This window comes from Macrobrachium rosenbergii, chromosome 56 (assembly GCF_040412425.1).
Source record: "Macrobrachium rosenbergii isolate ZJJX-2024 chromosome 56, ASM4041242v1, whole genome shotgun sequence".
Taxonomy (NCBI): domain Eukaryota; kingdom Metazoa; phylum Arthropoda; class Malacostraca; order Decapoda; family Palaemonidae; genus Macrobrachium; species Macrobrachium rosenbergii.
Window position 1 is genome coordinate 40,136,664 of NC_089796.1, and position 16,474 is coordinate 40,153,137.

At 37.4% G+C, this 16,474-nt stretch overlaps 1 protein-coding gene and 1 long non-coding RNA gene across 2 annotated transcripts in view; one reads left to right on the top strand and one right to left on the bottom strand.

Annotated features, from left to right (window-relative positions):
* LOC136836355 (uncharacterized) overlaps positions 1–16,474 on the top strand; it is a 450,152-nt gene that overhangs the window by 319,234 nt on the left and 114,444 nt on the right. The gene's annotated exons all lie outside the window — the stretch shown is intronic.
* Positions 1–16,474, bottom strand: part of LOC136836356 (uncharacterized) — a 30,552-nt gene that overhangs the window by 6,753 nt on the left and 7,325 nt on the right. Inside the window, exons 3-4 of the long non-coding RNA XR_010852377.1 lie at positions 12,996–13,064; positions 12,802–12,870 (exon numbers count right to left, since the gene is read on the bottom strand). This is a non-coding gene — a long non-coding RNA (uncharacterized lncRNA). The remainder of the gene's footprint in view (positions 1–12,801; positions 12,871–12,995; positions 13,065–16,474) is intronic.

The window sequence follows — 16,474 nt, forward strand, 5'->3', positions numbered from 1 at the left end:
CTCTCTCTCTCTCTCTCTCTCTCTCTCTCTCTCTCTCTCTCTCTCTCTCTCTCTCTCTCTCTCTCTCTCTCTCTCTCTCTCTCTCTCTCTCTCTCTGACAACAGCTATTATCTGGAAGGGTTGGAGGAGCCAGTCACACAGCAGGGTACCAGCTTTCCTCAATGCTGATTGGCCTGAAATAGGCAGTTACATTAAGTGTTTTTAGGGGGGTTCAATATAAAATATGGATTTTCAGCACTTATGGGTGGTTGTGTTCCCTAACCCCATGAATATATGGGTCGACTGTGTATATATATATATATATATATATATATATATATATATATATATATATATATATATATATATATATATATATATCTATATATATGAAATGTTACACCTACAGATTCAAACATTCCATTTTAAATGCTACGTAACGTGTTTCGCAGGTCCCAACTCCAGAAGACGGGTAACCCGCAACTCTCTCGCTCCCCTCTCTCTCTCTCTCTCGTACTCAACCCACGGATTCTCTCTCTCTCTCCAACACCATCATCAAAATGGATACTCTAAAGAAGCACAATCTTTCCTACATAAATAGATTTATTATCAAACAAACCCAACAAGTAATGAATTAACAAAGAAAAGATTAAAATGCATAATAAATGAATTATCAAGTCAAAATAGTCTAATTCAAGATTTAATCTTTCTGGCTAAAAAGCCTTCACACTCAAAACTCTCACACACTCCATCGTAGACATTATACGTCTAGTCTTAAAGTCAACCACATTGCAAGCAACCACTAAACTGCAAAGATTGCAGTGTCCTTTCTCTATAACCACAGCAACCCCACAGACATTTGTTGAAAATCAAACAAATAGTAATCTCCCACAAATACAGTATACAAGCATGTGATATAATAATGAAAGTCTAAAATGCATGGTTAACCAATGTCAAATCAGAACACAATAAAATAGAATATTAAAGTGACATAAATGACTATGTCCAATTCTCCCCACAAATTCATAAGTATATTGGGTATGGTAAATTCACAAGTTCACAGTCCACACAGGAAAAAGGGAAGTCTGGATTTACCTTAACTGCCGGTTTCTAAGAGATTGGAAACACACAAAGCCACGTCTGGACGATATCGCTCTTGCTTAGTTAATAATCAACTAGACCTAACTTTTAGGCAGAATTAGACACAATCTCCATTTTTCTAACGCACACGCATTTGCATACCAACTCGGTCGGTCGCCTCACATATCAGCGTCAATATTGTGTGTTCATCGAGCCAAAACAGCTGAAGCAATCGAACTATCTGCTGACTGCAATGATTTTGCAACTGTGCGATCGTCCTAGTTCCACTTTGAAGCGTCTCTTTCGTTTCATCATACCAACTATGATTGAATATACACAGTAATTCTAAAATCAAACACATTACCCCATATAGTGCTCGGCCACCCCATAAGAGCGTCTCGCTCTCTTAATGGCGAACTAAAATAAAAGCATACGTATAAAACATAACAAATAGAACTATGCTCAACCAGCAATGTCTACTGAACTGCAGTTTTAAGTACTGCTCTCATGAACTATTTCCAAAGTCACTGGGGTCGTTTTCTTAGAGCTCTTGCATGTAGCTTTACAAGCACAAATAAGCTTTACTACCCCCATAATAAGAATTATCAGTAGAATAGCCACTAAGATTATCAATATAGAAGGCAATATGTATTTCTGATACTCGATCATTATTGGATCATCTTCTTCTAACGGTGGAATAGTCATTGGTACCCCTGTTTTAGGCACTGGAACCACATCATGATCGTTACGCATATGACGCATGAATATCTTCTCGGAACTGTTGAACACAGCACGGCTAATTACGAGGAAGTCTGTTGATACCACACGGCATGAAGCATCAAACAGCTTAGATCCCTGAAGAATGAACGACGTCGACTTGTTACCCTGGCACATCGTCGTAACCGGACATTTTTTGCAGTATACGGCAGTAAGAGTTCTGGTGGAGATTATGTGGTATTCAAGTGGAAACTGTACAAAGTCACATTCTGTCGGTGTCTGTCTATGAACTAATGCCAATTCACAACCACCCACAGATACAACTCGCAGCTGGAAAACATTACTGTCACACACATACTTCTCCCTAACTAAGGTACATCCTGTCTTATAATCAACTCCCTAACCTTGATACTGATCCCCTAAAATGAACATGGTCTCTAATCCATCCCATCTCACTACTAAGTCTCCAAAAGCACTCAGAAAAGGTCTAATAACAAAACTAAGAAAAGGTTTCATGGTACTGACAGGAACATATACTATTAATGCGATCAGACAATCTCACTCAAAACATTATAATAGAAATACAAATCTCCTCCTGTGAATAATACTTTCGCCCCATGTAGATAAGCGGAATTCCTTAGAACATTTTCTAGGTATCCTAAAGGTAATACATCACCATACACACGACCATCTGCTGCAGCAATAATTGCTTTTATTTGCATTTGCACTTCTATCCTTAAAGAATCAGTTTCTTTCTCAATATTAAGAAGAGTATGTTGGATCGTAAGAAGTGCTATTGTCACATCAAGATCTTCTTTCAAACCTCCTACTGTAACTGACAACTCATTCAAAGAATGTCTAATTGTTTCAAAACCACTTCTCAATTTCTCATTACTTTCTTGCAACTGATTTAACTGTTTCCCCTGAGCTATTAGGTCTTTTTGAACTTCTGCTACTTTGACTAAACTTCCAACGGACATAGCTCCAATCGCAGCAATCACACCAACACCTAGAAGAACCAAAGGTGCTGCTCTTTTACGTCTCCTTTTCTCTACAGAAGGTGACTTTCCTGGAGTAACGTCAGGAATCCATTCTAACGTTTTATCTATCCCCTTATCAACTCTATCTAACGTTATTCTTACTTCTTTCATTAATCTAGTTAAAGAGACTGGCAAAGTTCTCTTATTCTCTACTTCATCTAGCGTCTTTCTCATTCGGTGCAACCTATCCTTGGAATCATTCAATTCCTCTCTGGCTGCTCCTATATTGTCAAATTCCACACTTATGGTCACCTGGTCCGAAGCTAACCGACTTCATGATCTTCTTCAACCACTACACCTGGTCCCAAACGAACATTTGTGACCCCAGGTTAAAACAACAGGATTATCACTAAGAACTTCAGCACCTAGAATGAACAAGAGACAAAAAAAAAAAAAAATAAATATCATATGCATACAAATATCAACCCATTTATCCCTCTAACTATATACAAATGTTCCATTACATCCCAACTTTCTTCAACTTCGAAATATGGGTCAACTTCGTCACACCAGTATTTACATCCTTTATTACAAATCTATTCCCTTTTTTAATCTCTACAATCTCAAAAGGTCCATGGAACTTTGGACTTAATTTATAATTCGGATCATTCCGAACATTCACTTTAACAAACACTCTATCACCCATGGAAATAGCTACACCCCGCGATTTCGCGTTACTCTTCTCTACCATTGTGCGCGAACTAAGTTCAAGTTCTTTACTAATACGCGCAAATCTTTCTCTCGCTGTATTTATCAACGAAATAACCGTAACATCGCCCTTAATTTGCTCTGGTAACAAATCAAAAGGTCCTTTCAACTTGTATCCATACAAAGCTTCTGCTGGAGATATCTTAATTGTGTCATTCACCATAGTGTTGATACTATATCGAACTTCATCCAAAGATCTGTCCCAATGTGTATCGGAACCACCCACTGTCATGCGCAATGCCTCAATTACTTTCCGATTCGCCCTCTCACATAACCCATTCGCTTCTGGCCTATACGGGATTATAGATACCTTCTTTATTCCCAGTAAAATGGCAAGACCCTCCAAAGTCTTATTAATAAATTCCCTACCATTGTCTGTGAGCAGACATTCAGGGACACCATATCTACAAATTATCCCCTTAAAGAACGCTATAGCTACTTCCTCAGCTGACTTGAATTTCAGCGGGAAAATCTCGACTAAGCGAGTCAACTCATCAACAACCACTAATAAATGTCTATACCCATAAGCAGATTCTGAGAAATTACCCAGAATATCCATATGCACTCTCTGAAACGGCCTATTTGGTATGGGATATGAACCCAAACGACAAGACACCATCGTCGCCGGCTTATTCGCATTGCAAATAGAGCAATTCTTCACAAAGGCCTCTACTGCGGAAAACATATTTTTCCAAAAGAGCTTTGACCTAACGTTTTCATATGTCTTATCAACACCTAAATGAGGAGAACCAAATTTACAATGTACAATATCTAGAACTTGTGGTACTAGACTCTCTGGCACAATGATTTGTGTAGTTTCACCCATACTTAGACTACTTCGCAAGTTATACTTAACTTTCCTAACTAATAAATTATTCTCCAATTCTAGTCCAGAAAAAGGCAACTTATAACCTTTCTTCGGTAAAACTCCTCTGAGAAACGCCTTAGCATCTGACAATAATTTATCTTCATCTTGCTTCTCTTCGAGCAAAGGTATGTCCCAAGTGACATTTTCACCAGTAATATAACACACAGCGTTTCCCTCAACATGACGAATAACAATCTCTTCCGAGACTGCCGACACACTATTTCTCTCCGAAGTATGCACTATAGGAACGTGTTTGTCCCCCACATGAAATATCTCAGAACTACTAGTATCCGAGACATGAGACACCAAATGTCCACTCTCATCTTCCGCACAGGATTCGGTATGTACTCCCTCATCCTCAACCGGAAAATATCTGCTCAATGCATCTGCAACTACATTATGCTTACCTTCAATGTATTTGAGGCTTGCATCAAAATCTCTCAATGTCAATTTGGCTTATTGAAAAGCTCTAGCAACGGTTGATGATCTGTAAAAATCTCAACTTTATTTCCCATCAACAACATCTTGAAATGAACAAGGCTAGAGACGACTGCGAAAGCCTCCATGTCCACAACTGACATCAGCCTTTCGCTACTACCACGCGTTTTGAACTTTCTGCATCAAACACGCACCTATACCTTCCTGACTCGTGTCAGTCACCAAGGTGAACGGTTGACTAAAATCTGGAAACTTCAAAACAGGTGGGTTCACTAAAGCATTCTTAAGCTTCTCAAAAGCTAATTGCTGACTGTCACGCCAAACAAATTTAACATCTTCTGCTAATAGATCTGTCAATGGAGACACTATTGTAGAAAAATTCCGCACAAAACGGCGAAAGAAACCCGACATACCTAGGAATGAACGAATCTGCTTCCTGGTTTTAGGAACTGGAAAACTCACGATAGCCTTGACTTTGTCATCATTCACTCTGACTCCTTCTTTAGAGATAACATGACCTAGATAAACAATTTCTTTCTTCAGAAACTCACATTTAGCCAATTTGACCTTTAACCCAGCGAACCGTAATCGCTTGAGGACTTCTTTTAACACCTTTAGATGTTCTTCGATTGTATCTGTGCATATGAGAATGTCATCCATGTACACAAATACCGACTTTCCTAATAAACCGTGAAGTACTGTGTTAACCAGCCTAGTAAATGTTATTGGGGACCCTTGTAATCCGAAAGGCATCCTATTAAAATCGTAATGCCCCTTTGGTATAGAAAATGCTGTAAATTTACGACTATTCTCGCTAAGCGGAACTTGCAAAAACCCCTGCATGAGATCTATAGACGAATATATATTCTTGCCACCGATTTCAACAAACAAATCAGGCAAACAGGCTACCGGGTATCTATCTGGGCATGTCTTTTCGTTCAATTTACGAAAGTCTACGCATACTCTGATGCTACCGTCTTTCTTTGGGACCGCTAGTAAAGGAAAATTAAAAGGCGAGGAACTGGGCCTAATAATACCTTCCGACTCCCACTTCTGAACTTCTTTTTCTACTTCTTCTCTAATCTTAAAAGGAATTCGATACGCTGGAATATATATGGGATTTGTACCTTTCTGTAGGCGGATTGAATGTTCTAAAACATCTGTAACCCCTAGCTTATCTCCCTTCAAAGCAATAATATCTAAATATTCTTTCAACACTTTCTCTACTTTATCTGTATACTCGGAATAATCAGCTTTAGCCAAATGTTCGTGAAGGACTTGACTTCTGAATTGTAGCTCCTTGTTGGGAAACATATTACCGTCTCCACAAAAACTCACTATCTTATGTTCTTCCTTAAACTCTTCAAAATCAATTACATAAGTACCCTTGTGATATTTTTTCACTGAATCTTGATAGCTTACCAATTCTACTGCAGTTACGCCTGCGACTGAAACTTCATTTACTGATACCGTACTTACAACGTCTTTGAATTTCTCGGTTCCCTCAACAACGCACACTTGAGAAGGCAAATTCTTCTCTTTCATCGACACTTTAATTAATGTAGGAACTCGCGGGTGCAATTCAATATCTTCTAACAAAAATCCTTTGAAAGACTTTTGCGGAATGTCTTCATTCTCTAATGAATGTGTTACACATGTCGCAGTCTGCGTCCTGGGTTTCTCACAACTTTTTTCCATGTTTCTATATGGAACGAAACAACCTGGCTCACCTATTGTAATCCCCTGAATTCCAGTAAGAATGTTGATATTATGTCGCATACAAGAAGGGTGTCCTAGCAAAACCATTTCACCTAAGGCTAATCCTTCTATGACCAAAAATGGTTCTACTATCGTCTTTTCACCGATACAAAGCGTAAGAGATGACGAACCTAAGATATTCAATCTTCTCGCCTGTACATCACACACTGTCTCATTAGTAGGGACTAATTTACACTCTGGAAACTTCGAGTGAAAAAAATTAGCGTCTATCAGGTTAACTGAGCTGCCAGAATCAATGAAAATAGAAATTTCAATGCCATTAGAAAAACCACGTACAATCGGCCTATGTTCTGGTGACTCTAATACCTGATTGCTCGTTATCCTGTGTCCGTCTTCGAACTTATCCTGTGAAAATTCTGATGTTCATTTGTGTACCTAGAACTTGCATCATGTGGAATTCTTCTGTCACAGCTAGTAAAACCACCCCGTGTTTTCCCTGAATAATCTCTATTCTTTGTAGCCTGAAGATTTGCAAGCTGAACAATATCTCACTCTGCAATTTGACTTACTATGTCCCACCTTATCACAGTTAAAACAACGAATCGTTGTGACTGATCTCTCTGGAGTCTTCTTCGACTCCACTCGTGCACATGCTTTCACTCCTGCATCATTTCCTAGATGTGAAGTACTAGCATTATTCTGTGGTTTCGAAACCGCTGCTGAAATTTTAGCACCTCCTTCACAAAACTACTGTCCAGCGTCGGACATTTTGATAGATTTTTATTAATCTGAGCAAACAAAAAGGATTCATCTGTATTCTGATCAATTCTTTTATCAAAACCATCTACAACCACATCCGGAACCGTCGTCAAAAGGCAGGCAAAGTGTAACAATTTTTCAAAATTATCTAAGGAGATATTATTTCCATTTACCCATGAAGAGTTTTTCATAGATTTCTTTATCTCACCTACTGCATTAAATAAGCGAGCACTGTACGTGATTAATGAATCATTACCTTTCCTAGTTCTGATAAGCGCTCGTAAATTCCGAACAACGCATTCTCAGTCGATCCCGCCATAAGATGCACGTAAAAATTCCTGGAGGTCTTTCCAAGATTTACACTTTCTGAACCCGAAACTGCGTGCTCATTCTCCAATATCCCCTTTGTCTAAGTCTAAGAAAGCTTTTGCTTCTGTTAAAGCTTCGGCGCCATCCGCAATTTTCTTAGAATTCAGATAATTATTTACTGATTCAATGAACGTTTCAACATTCTGAGTCGACTTCCCGTCAACTAACCCTTTAAAATTTGTAATGCCTGCATTGAAGTTCGTCAACTTATGGCATACAATTGATTGTGACATACTTGCATCTGAGTCAGGCATTTTGTAAGTGATCACACGCCCTGAGCGTAATAACATGAAATAAAATTAGATAAGATGGACGAAAGAAAACAATCCCCCAAAAAAAAAGAAAACAGAAGAACTTGCCTTATGACTCGTGACTGCTAAACAGAAAACGGAGCCCTGCGCCACTGGCGAGAATGGGAACTCGAAAGAAGATGGAAGATGTTAGCTCCGCTTCGATATTGCAAGATCACCATTTCACTTAATTAACTCACAATCGCCACTATTCACACTTATCTGGGTGTTTTCTTAACCCCAAACTACTCTACATATCACCCAGACCTATTTTCACAATTCACCACTCCCGAATACTTAAATAGAAAAAAAAATTCACCGTATCAACGTGTAATTCTGACACGCAGTTATCCCATCGCTTAAGATCTCGACACTGCTCTCAACATGTGCCTTGCGGCTATCACTATCAGCGAGTGCCTCAGGCGCAGTGTTATCAATTAGCCTATTTCTCCTATCCCTCTTTCGCTATCTTAACCCCAAACATCGCTGCTATCATTTAAACTTTTAACTGCTGCCACTAATTAAAATTAACGACCACCGCTGCCACCAATAAAACTTTCGCACACCGCTGCCATCAATAAAACTTTATCCCACCGCTGCCACCAATAAAATCTGTTACACCTACAGATTCAAACATTCCTTTCGAAATGCTACGTAACGTGTTTCGCGGCTCAACTCCAGAAGACGGGTAACCCGCAACTCTCTCTCTCTCTCTCTCTCTCTCTCTCTCTCTCTCTCTCTCTCTCTCTCTCTCTCTCTCTCTCTCTCACTCAACCCATGGATTCTCTCTCTCTCTCCAACACCATCCTCAAAATGGATACTGTAAAGAAACACAATCTTTCCTACATAAATAGATTTATTATCAAACAAACCCAACAAGTAATGAATTAACAAAGAAAAGATTAAAATGCATAATAAATGAATTATCAAGTCAAAATAGTCTAATTCAAGATTTAATCTTACTCTGGCTAAAAAGCCTTCACACTCAAAACTCTCACACACTCCATCGTAGACATTATACGTCTAGTCTTAAAGTCAACCACATTGAAAGCAACCACTAAACTGCAAAGATTGCAGTGTCCTTTCTCTATAACCACAGCAACCCCACAGACATCTGTTGAAAATCAAACAAATAGTAATCTCCCACAAATACAGTATACAAGCATGTGATATAATAATGAAAGTCTAAAATGCATGGTTAACCAATGTCAAATCAGAACACAATAAAATAGAATATTAAAGTGACATAAATGACTATGTCCAGTTCTCCCCACAAATTAATAAGTGTATTGGATATGGTAAATTCACAAGTTCACAGTCCACACAGGAAAAAGAGAAGTCTGGATTTACCTTAACTGCCAGTTTCTAAGAGATTGGAAACACACAAAGCCACGTCTGGACGATATCGCTCTTGCTTAGTTAATAATCAACCAGACCTAACTTTTAGGCAGAATTAGACACAATCTCCATTTTTCTAATGCACGAACTTACGTACTTGCATACCAACTCGATCGGTCGCCTCACATATCAGCGTCAATATTGTGTGTTCATCGAGCCAAAACAGCTGAAGCAATCGAACTATCTGCTGACTGCAATGATTTTGCAACTGTGCGATCGTCCTAGTTCCACTTTGAAGCGTCTCTTTCGTTTCATCACACTATGATTGAATATACACAGTAATTCTAAAATAAGACCCATTACCCCATATATATATATATATATATATATATATATATATATATATATATATATATATATATATATATATATATATATATACTTTATCACATACACAATTGTTCTGTGCTTTAGTAGAATTACTAAAAGGACCTCATTCAAACTGGATGGTATCTAATGGAGTATTTATTCAGAAAAAGTTACAAGCTTTCTTGGACAAACAGTCCACATTATCAAGTATCCGTATAGTGAGCAGACGCGTAGTCCAGCTGTATTTATATCAGTGTGCTGGGTACTTATAATCCTATAATTGCCTAGCTCCTCCTGTGTTACCCCCACCCCCTCATGATCTTGGTCTTTCTCTGCCCCCCTTCTTCAGGTGTCTGTTTTCCGTGCATTCTCTTGCGTTTTTCCTTCGTTTCCTTGGTACTGTGGAGTATACGATTTTTATAGATATGCTGTCTTCAAAGCCATTTCCGGTGTTCCCTGCCTTTGTGTTGTTGGCACATGGTATGAAGGTGTTGTCTACAACCAGTCTGGCTGTTTTGTTGGTGTTCCTGTACAGAAAACTCATATTTTCCCAGTCTATTTTATGATCATTTTCCCAACAGTGTTTGTCAACTGCCGATGTCTGATTATAATGCCTTATGTTCTGCAGGTGTTGTTTGCTTCACTCTTTACATGATTTGCCAGTTTCGCCATAGTACCCTTCTTCACAGTCTAGACACGCTGCCATAAAGGACGGTAGAGGGCCGGCTCTACCGTCTTTTTGTTTCTAACTATTTTATTCCTAATGGTGTTTTTGTAGCTGCCTACCAATTTGAAATTATCTAGCTTTCTGTTAATGGGTGCAATAGAGTTGTTGTCCAGGACTGTAATTATTTTCTTCCCTACCAAATGTTCCTTTTCTATCCTTTCCTTTTCCCCAAAATAGTTTTTCCTTGCCTTGATGTGTGCCCACTCCCACCAGAGTTTTAGGAGATTAGGCTACCCTAAGTATTGGTGGGAGTGGGCACACATCAAGGCAAGGAAAAACTATTTTGGGGAAAGGGAAAGGATAGAAAAGGAACATTTGGTAGGGAAGAAAATAATTACAGTCCCGGACAACAACTCTATCGCACCCATTAACAGAAAGCTAGATAATTTCAAATTGGCAGGCAGCTACAAAAACACCATTAGGAATAAAATAGTTAGAAACAAAAAGTCGGTAGAGGGGGGCTATACATGGCAATGTGTCTAGACTGTGAAGAAGGGTACTATGGCGAAACTGGCAAATCATGTAAAGAGTGAGGCAAACAACACCTGCAGAACATAAGGCATTATAATCAGACGTCGGCAGTTGACAAACACTGTTGGGAAAAAGATCATAAAATAGACTGGGAAAATATGAGTTTTCTGTACAGGAACACCAACAAAACAGCCAGACTGGTTGTAGACAACACCTTCATAACATGTGCCAACAACACAATGGCAGGGAACACTGGAAACGGCTTTGAGGACAGCATATCTATAAAAATCGTATACTCCACAGTACCAAGGAAACGAAGGAAAAACGCAAGAGAGCGCACGGAAAACGGACACCTGGAAGAAGAAGGGGGCAGAGAAAGACCAAGATCATAAGGGGCTGGGGGTCACACAGGAGGAGCTAGGCGATGATAGGATTAAAAGTACCCAGCACACAGATATAAATACAGCTGGACTATGCGTCTGCTCACTGTACGGATATTTGATAATGTGGACTGTTTGTCCAAGAAAGCTTGTAACTTTTTTTGAATAAATACTCCATTAGATACCATCCAGTTTGAATGAGGTCCTTTAGTAATATATATATATATATATATATATATATATATATATATATATATATATATATATATATATATATATATGTGTGTGTGTGTGTGTGTGTGTGTGTGTGTGTGTGTGTGTACAGTATGTATGTATGTATATATACAGGCAGGCCCTGAGTTATGGCAGGGGTTCCATTCCAGGAATGCACCAGAACTCGGACATTGTAATAAAAATTTATAAAGATGGAAAATATAGTGATGAAAGCCTTACTTTTAACCCTCAGTGGATGGGCATCATCATATTATGATCTATAACAGATTTTGAGTGATGGACGGGCTAACCCATATGAGTATTAATATTACACGTCATACGATTTGGATGAATTTAGCGGGAAAGATGTTCATAACACTTCAGTGGTCCATAAATGACTTATGGCAACTGTAGTAGCTCAGCACAGGACAGAGGGGGATCAGTGTGACTTGAGACTTGATGGGGAGATGTATTGCCCCTCTCTCTCACGACGTCTTTTTATTTATTCACTCATAGATATATCCAGGGATTGCTGTTAGTTTTAGTTCTTATCTTTTATGATAGTATGTCAGCTATAATTGTAATTTTACAAAGAAAAGTGCAAAGAAATATTAGAAAAAAACATGTATCTCACAAAAAGTTACAGCATCTCCCCATCTCAGTAAATCTCTTAAATATTTTACAACAAATATACTTAGAATTTGTTACTGATTTTAGTTCTTATCTTTTATGATATTGTGTGAGCTGTAATTATAATTTTACAAAATACAATAAAATAAATTATTAGAAAAAACATGTATAACTTGGTAAGATTAGCATATTTTTACAAGTGTCTTGTAAAAGAGGCCCCACACAGGGTTGTAAATAGTCACTTTCAACTTCCCGTGGAAGGCAGGGAAAAATTTTTAGAATTTTTTTCTTACACCATACGCATTTGCATATCTTCTTTCCGTCAATGTGTTTTTTCCTTAAAATGGCCAACCTTAAAGTTTGCCCGGTCTGGGTGTGTTTAATATATATTTAGCCTGTCCCTCAAGGGTTAATCCTTTTGGTGTCTTGAAAACTATTTAGGTGTTATTTACTTTCATTCTGGTGAGGTGTGCACCCAAAAACCTCAGAAATGTAGAATTAATGACTTGATACTGTGGTACTGTATTTACATATGTGGGAGATGAAATTTTAATCTGGAGTGAAAATATTAAAATTAGCACTGTACAGCATACAGTATGTAATAAAGTGTACTACAGTAGAATACTTTTTGTTATAAAGTACAGTAAATGTCAAATAATTTATAACGAAAAATGTATAAAAATGAAAAAAGTGAAAAATTCCTTACCTTTAATTTGAAATTATCTTGCAGTATTACCCCTGGAAAAATGTTGGTGTGACCATGATTCAGGGGAATCTGGAATGTAAAAACTTACTATTATATACTGTACAGTTCTGTATTCAGTAAAGTATAAATAAAGTATTACAGTATTTTATAAAATATAAAAAATGTATGACAGAAAAAAGTGAAGAATGCCTTACCTAATTCCAGTGATTTTGAAAGGTGTAGGCTTGATTGAGGGAGATGGAGATGTGCATGTGTTAAGGAACCTGGAGCGGTAAGGATAAAATTACTAGGGTTTACAATAAATACAGTAATACAGTACATTTTGCGGTATTTCATAAACCAAGGTACAAACATTTACAAAAACAATCTTGAAAGATGTAGGCTAGGATGAAGGAGCTCAGTAGTACAGGTCAGTAAAGATGCTTGGCAGTCTGGAATGATACTGTAATGATAAAAATTAGATTAAAGTCCTGTATAAATATTAAAATATTTTATAAAACGTATAACAATTTCTAAAATAATAAAAGAGTGAAGATTTCCTGACCTTTCAGTGGTTTTGAAAGATGTAGGCTAGGATGAGGGAGCTCCGTACAGTAGTACAAAAAAGTACTGTAAAAATATTACAGTATTTATAAAATGTATAATAATTTATAAAATATATAACAAAAGCGAAGAATTCCTTACATTTAACCTTCTCCGGTCTTCGGGCTTCTAGGAGAAGCCATCCGTCTCTCTCGTACTAGGTACTGAGGGCTTCTCACAGAGGCCCGCCCCAAAACCGTGCAAATCTTTGTAATAACTTGATATAGTGTCCCCTAAACTTATCCAATCCATAGCCTGTTTTCTCTATTTGACCTTTATAAATTAAAATAAAACTTTCTTTCCCCCCCTATTAATCGATAATCTACCCCCGAAAATAATGTTCAAAACCATGCCAAAAATCCGGCTTCTCTTTGGTGAGACTACCTCATTTCGCCTGCGTGTTTCCCACGTGAAAGTCGCCGCTCGTTAGTTCCTGGCTTTGTTTCCACTCACGTGTTGGTAATGCTGTCACCAAGTCGCCCTACATCCCCAGATTTGACTAAAAAGTAATTGGTGCTCTTCCCTCAGATCCGATATCTCATTTTCTGACTGAAGAACAAAATTTTTACTGTAATCCATATTTGTAAAAAAGAAAAAGTCGGTCTTCGTACGATAAGCCAGCAGCGTTCAATCACCTGGTGAAATCGAGAACGTCTCCTCTCTGAGCTGTAATTCAGAATATAGCCAGTTAGTAAATTGCTAATGAATTATTTCTAAATTTACAGGAATAAATCCTTTATGAAGACTGATATATATATAGTAATGTTATTCAAAGTACAAAACAGAAATGCAGAAAAATACACTTCACTTATTAATAGCTACTGGAAGTGTAAACATCAGTTGATTGAAACAGTGAGCGGCAGTTATTTATTCTTTTTGTTTTTTTTATCCAGCCGGGACTTATATTTCGATTTTTAAGGTTAGTAGTAAACGAAAAACAAAGTACAATGCCTAGTATTTTTGCTATGTTTGGCTGTAATGAAAAATCTACAAAAAACGGCGATGTTATGCTGCATAACTTTCCCAAGAGTGAGAAAATGACAAAAAGGCAGATCAATATTTGCAAAGGATTACTTCAGTGCTAATAATGCAAGGATATGTAGTCAACATTTTGCCGAAGATGCATATGAGAGGAACCTCACGAATGAATTACTAAACACCACCACCTGCAAAACGGAAGAAGACGTTGAAAGCAGACAGTTACCAACTCTACACTTGCCCCTACCAGCCGGTAAGGAAATATGCTTGTGTTTTGTTCATTATTTTTTTCATGAGAGATTCATGGAATTTCACGCAGGAAATAATATAAACTACTTTGAAAATAAGAGTATGTTATATTTAAATTACCCTTGCCTTAACAGCACATAATACATGGGGGATTATTTTAGTGAAAGCATGTAAAGTGTATTTTTCTTTTTCTAAGGTAAATCTGATTCTCTCTCTCTCTCTCTCTCTCTCTTTCATGTACTCACTAGGCAAAAAAATTATTTGTTCATATGTTTATGATGCAAAAAAAAAAAAAAAAGATTAGCAAGGTAAACACGTTTCAGATGTATTGGTCTTGTAAAGTTATTATATTAATATTGTGTCAGCACAGGCTGTTAATTCCCGATTTATCAGTCTGAAAAAAAAGTTGCTTTTGGTATTTCACTTTCTCAGTAAAATTTAGTAAAAAATATTGGAAATACTACAAAAACCAAAAATTGAATGGTATGGGAGAAATATATCAGTTTCCTCACATGCGATTTGCAAAAATCATCCAATTCCTTCTGTAAGAAGAACCTGAGTCCATGTTAGCAGAGAACACGAATGTATTCTTACTGTTGTAAGATGAACTCGACTTTGTATCACAACAAACTTCTTGTCTTAAGCTGCTTTCAGGCAAGATTAACTCCTGACCATCATTAAAAAATTAAGAATCAAAGGAAAATATAGTTGTAAACTAGCCCTCTGGCAACTCTTCGCCTTGCTTTCATACTTCCCTCTACTCTTATGTATGGAAAAAATATGCGAAAAATTTTATATTTATTGTGAATCTTTTTGCTGTTGATTTTACTCTTTACACAGTAGATTTCAATATACCTCTCTCTCTCTCTCTCTCTCTCTCTCTCTCTCTCTCTCTCTCTCTCTCTCTCTCTCTCTCTCTCTCTCTCTCTCTCTCTCATTACATAAAATCTGTCAGTCATACATAATTATGATATCAATGTTTCAGCTTTACTTTTCTAATGATATGGTTGATTCATTGATTTGCTAAATAAGATATTAATTCTGCAGCCAATTATACCAGCTATACCGGGTGATAATTCAAAAGCACACTACAAATATTACAAGTGCTATTGCAGCAAAATAGTTCAGCTGGTAGGCTAAAGCATGCAGAGACAAGAAAATATTAATGCAGTCCCGCACCAGACAGTGTGTACCAGGTCCAGGAATAATACAGATGCACACTGTAAATGGGCCTATTGCAAGTATGCTAGTGCAGCAAAATATTGGCAGCTGTTATAGCACACAGAGACGAGAAAATATTAATGGAGTCCCGTAATAGACAGTGTCTTTTACTAACTTTTTAGTTAAGAAATGTGACACCGCTGCAAAGTTGGAAACAATATTCCGTTATAGTTATATTTTTATATATATTTTTTATCTTATAGCATTATATTTTTATGTTTTTCCTGGCAATCTAGTTTGAAATATTCTCTGTGAGACAGGTAGCAACATCTGCAGATAATTTAGCCTTGTGATTCTGACTTCGTGGGTCCAGGAAAACATAAAAAGAGGAAAAAAAAATTGGGAATCTCATATGAGCGTAAGGCTCTTACTACTGAAGGAAAATATTACGTAAACACGTGGGTAAACTTACAGGAACATATTTACATAAATAACATTAGTACGGGAAAGAAGAATGCAAGTAAATTATTGATCCTGAAGGGGATTCCTACGGGATGAATGAAACTGGGGGGATTCCAGACACGATATAGGGTCCCTCTGAAATGAGAGATATACAAATTATACGCCAGTAATGAAAACAGACAAAAGGATAATGAATTCGAAGCTGCACTGAGGGTGCCAGTGGGCTTTGATGAATTAATAA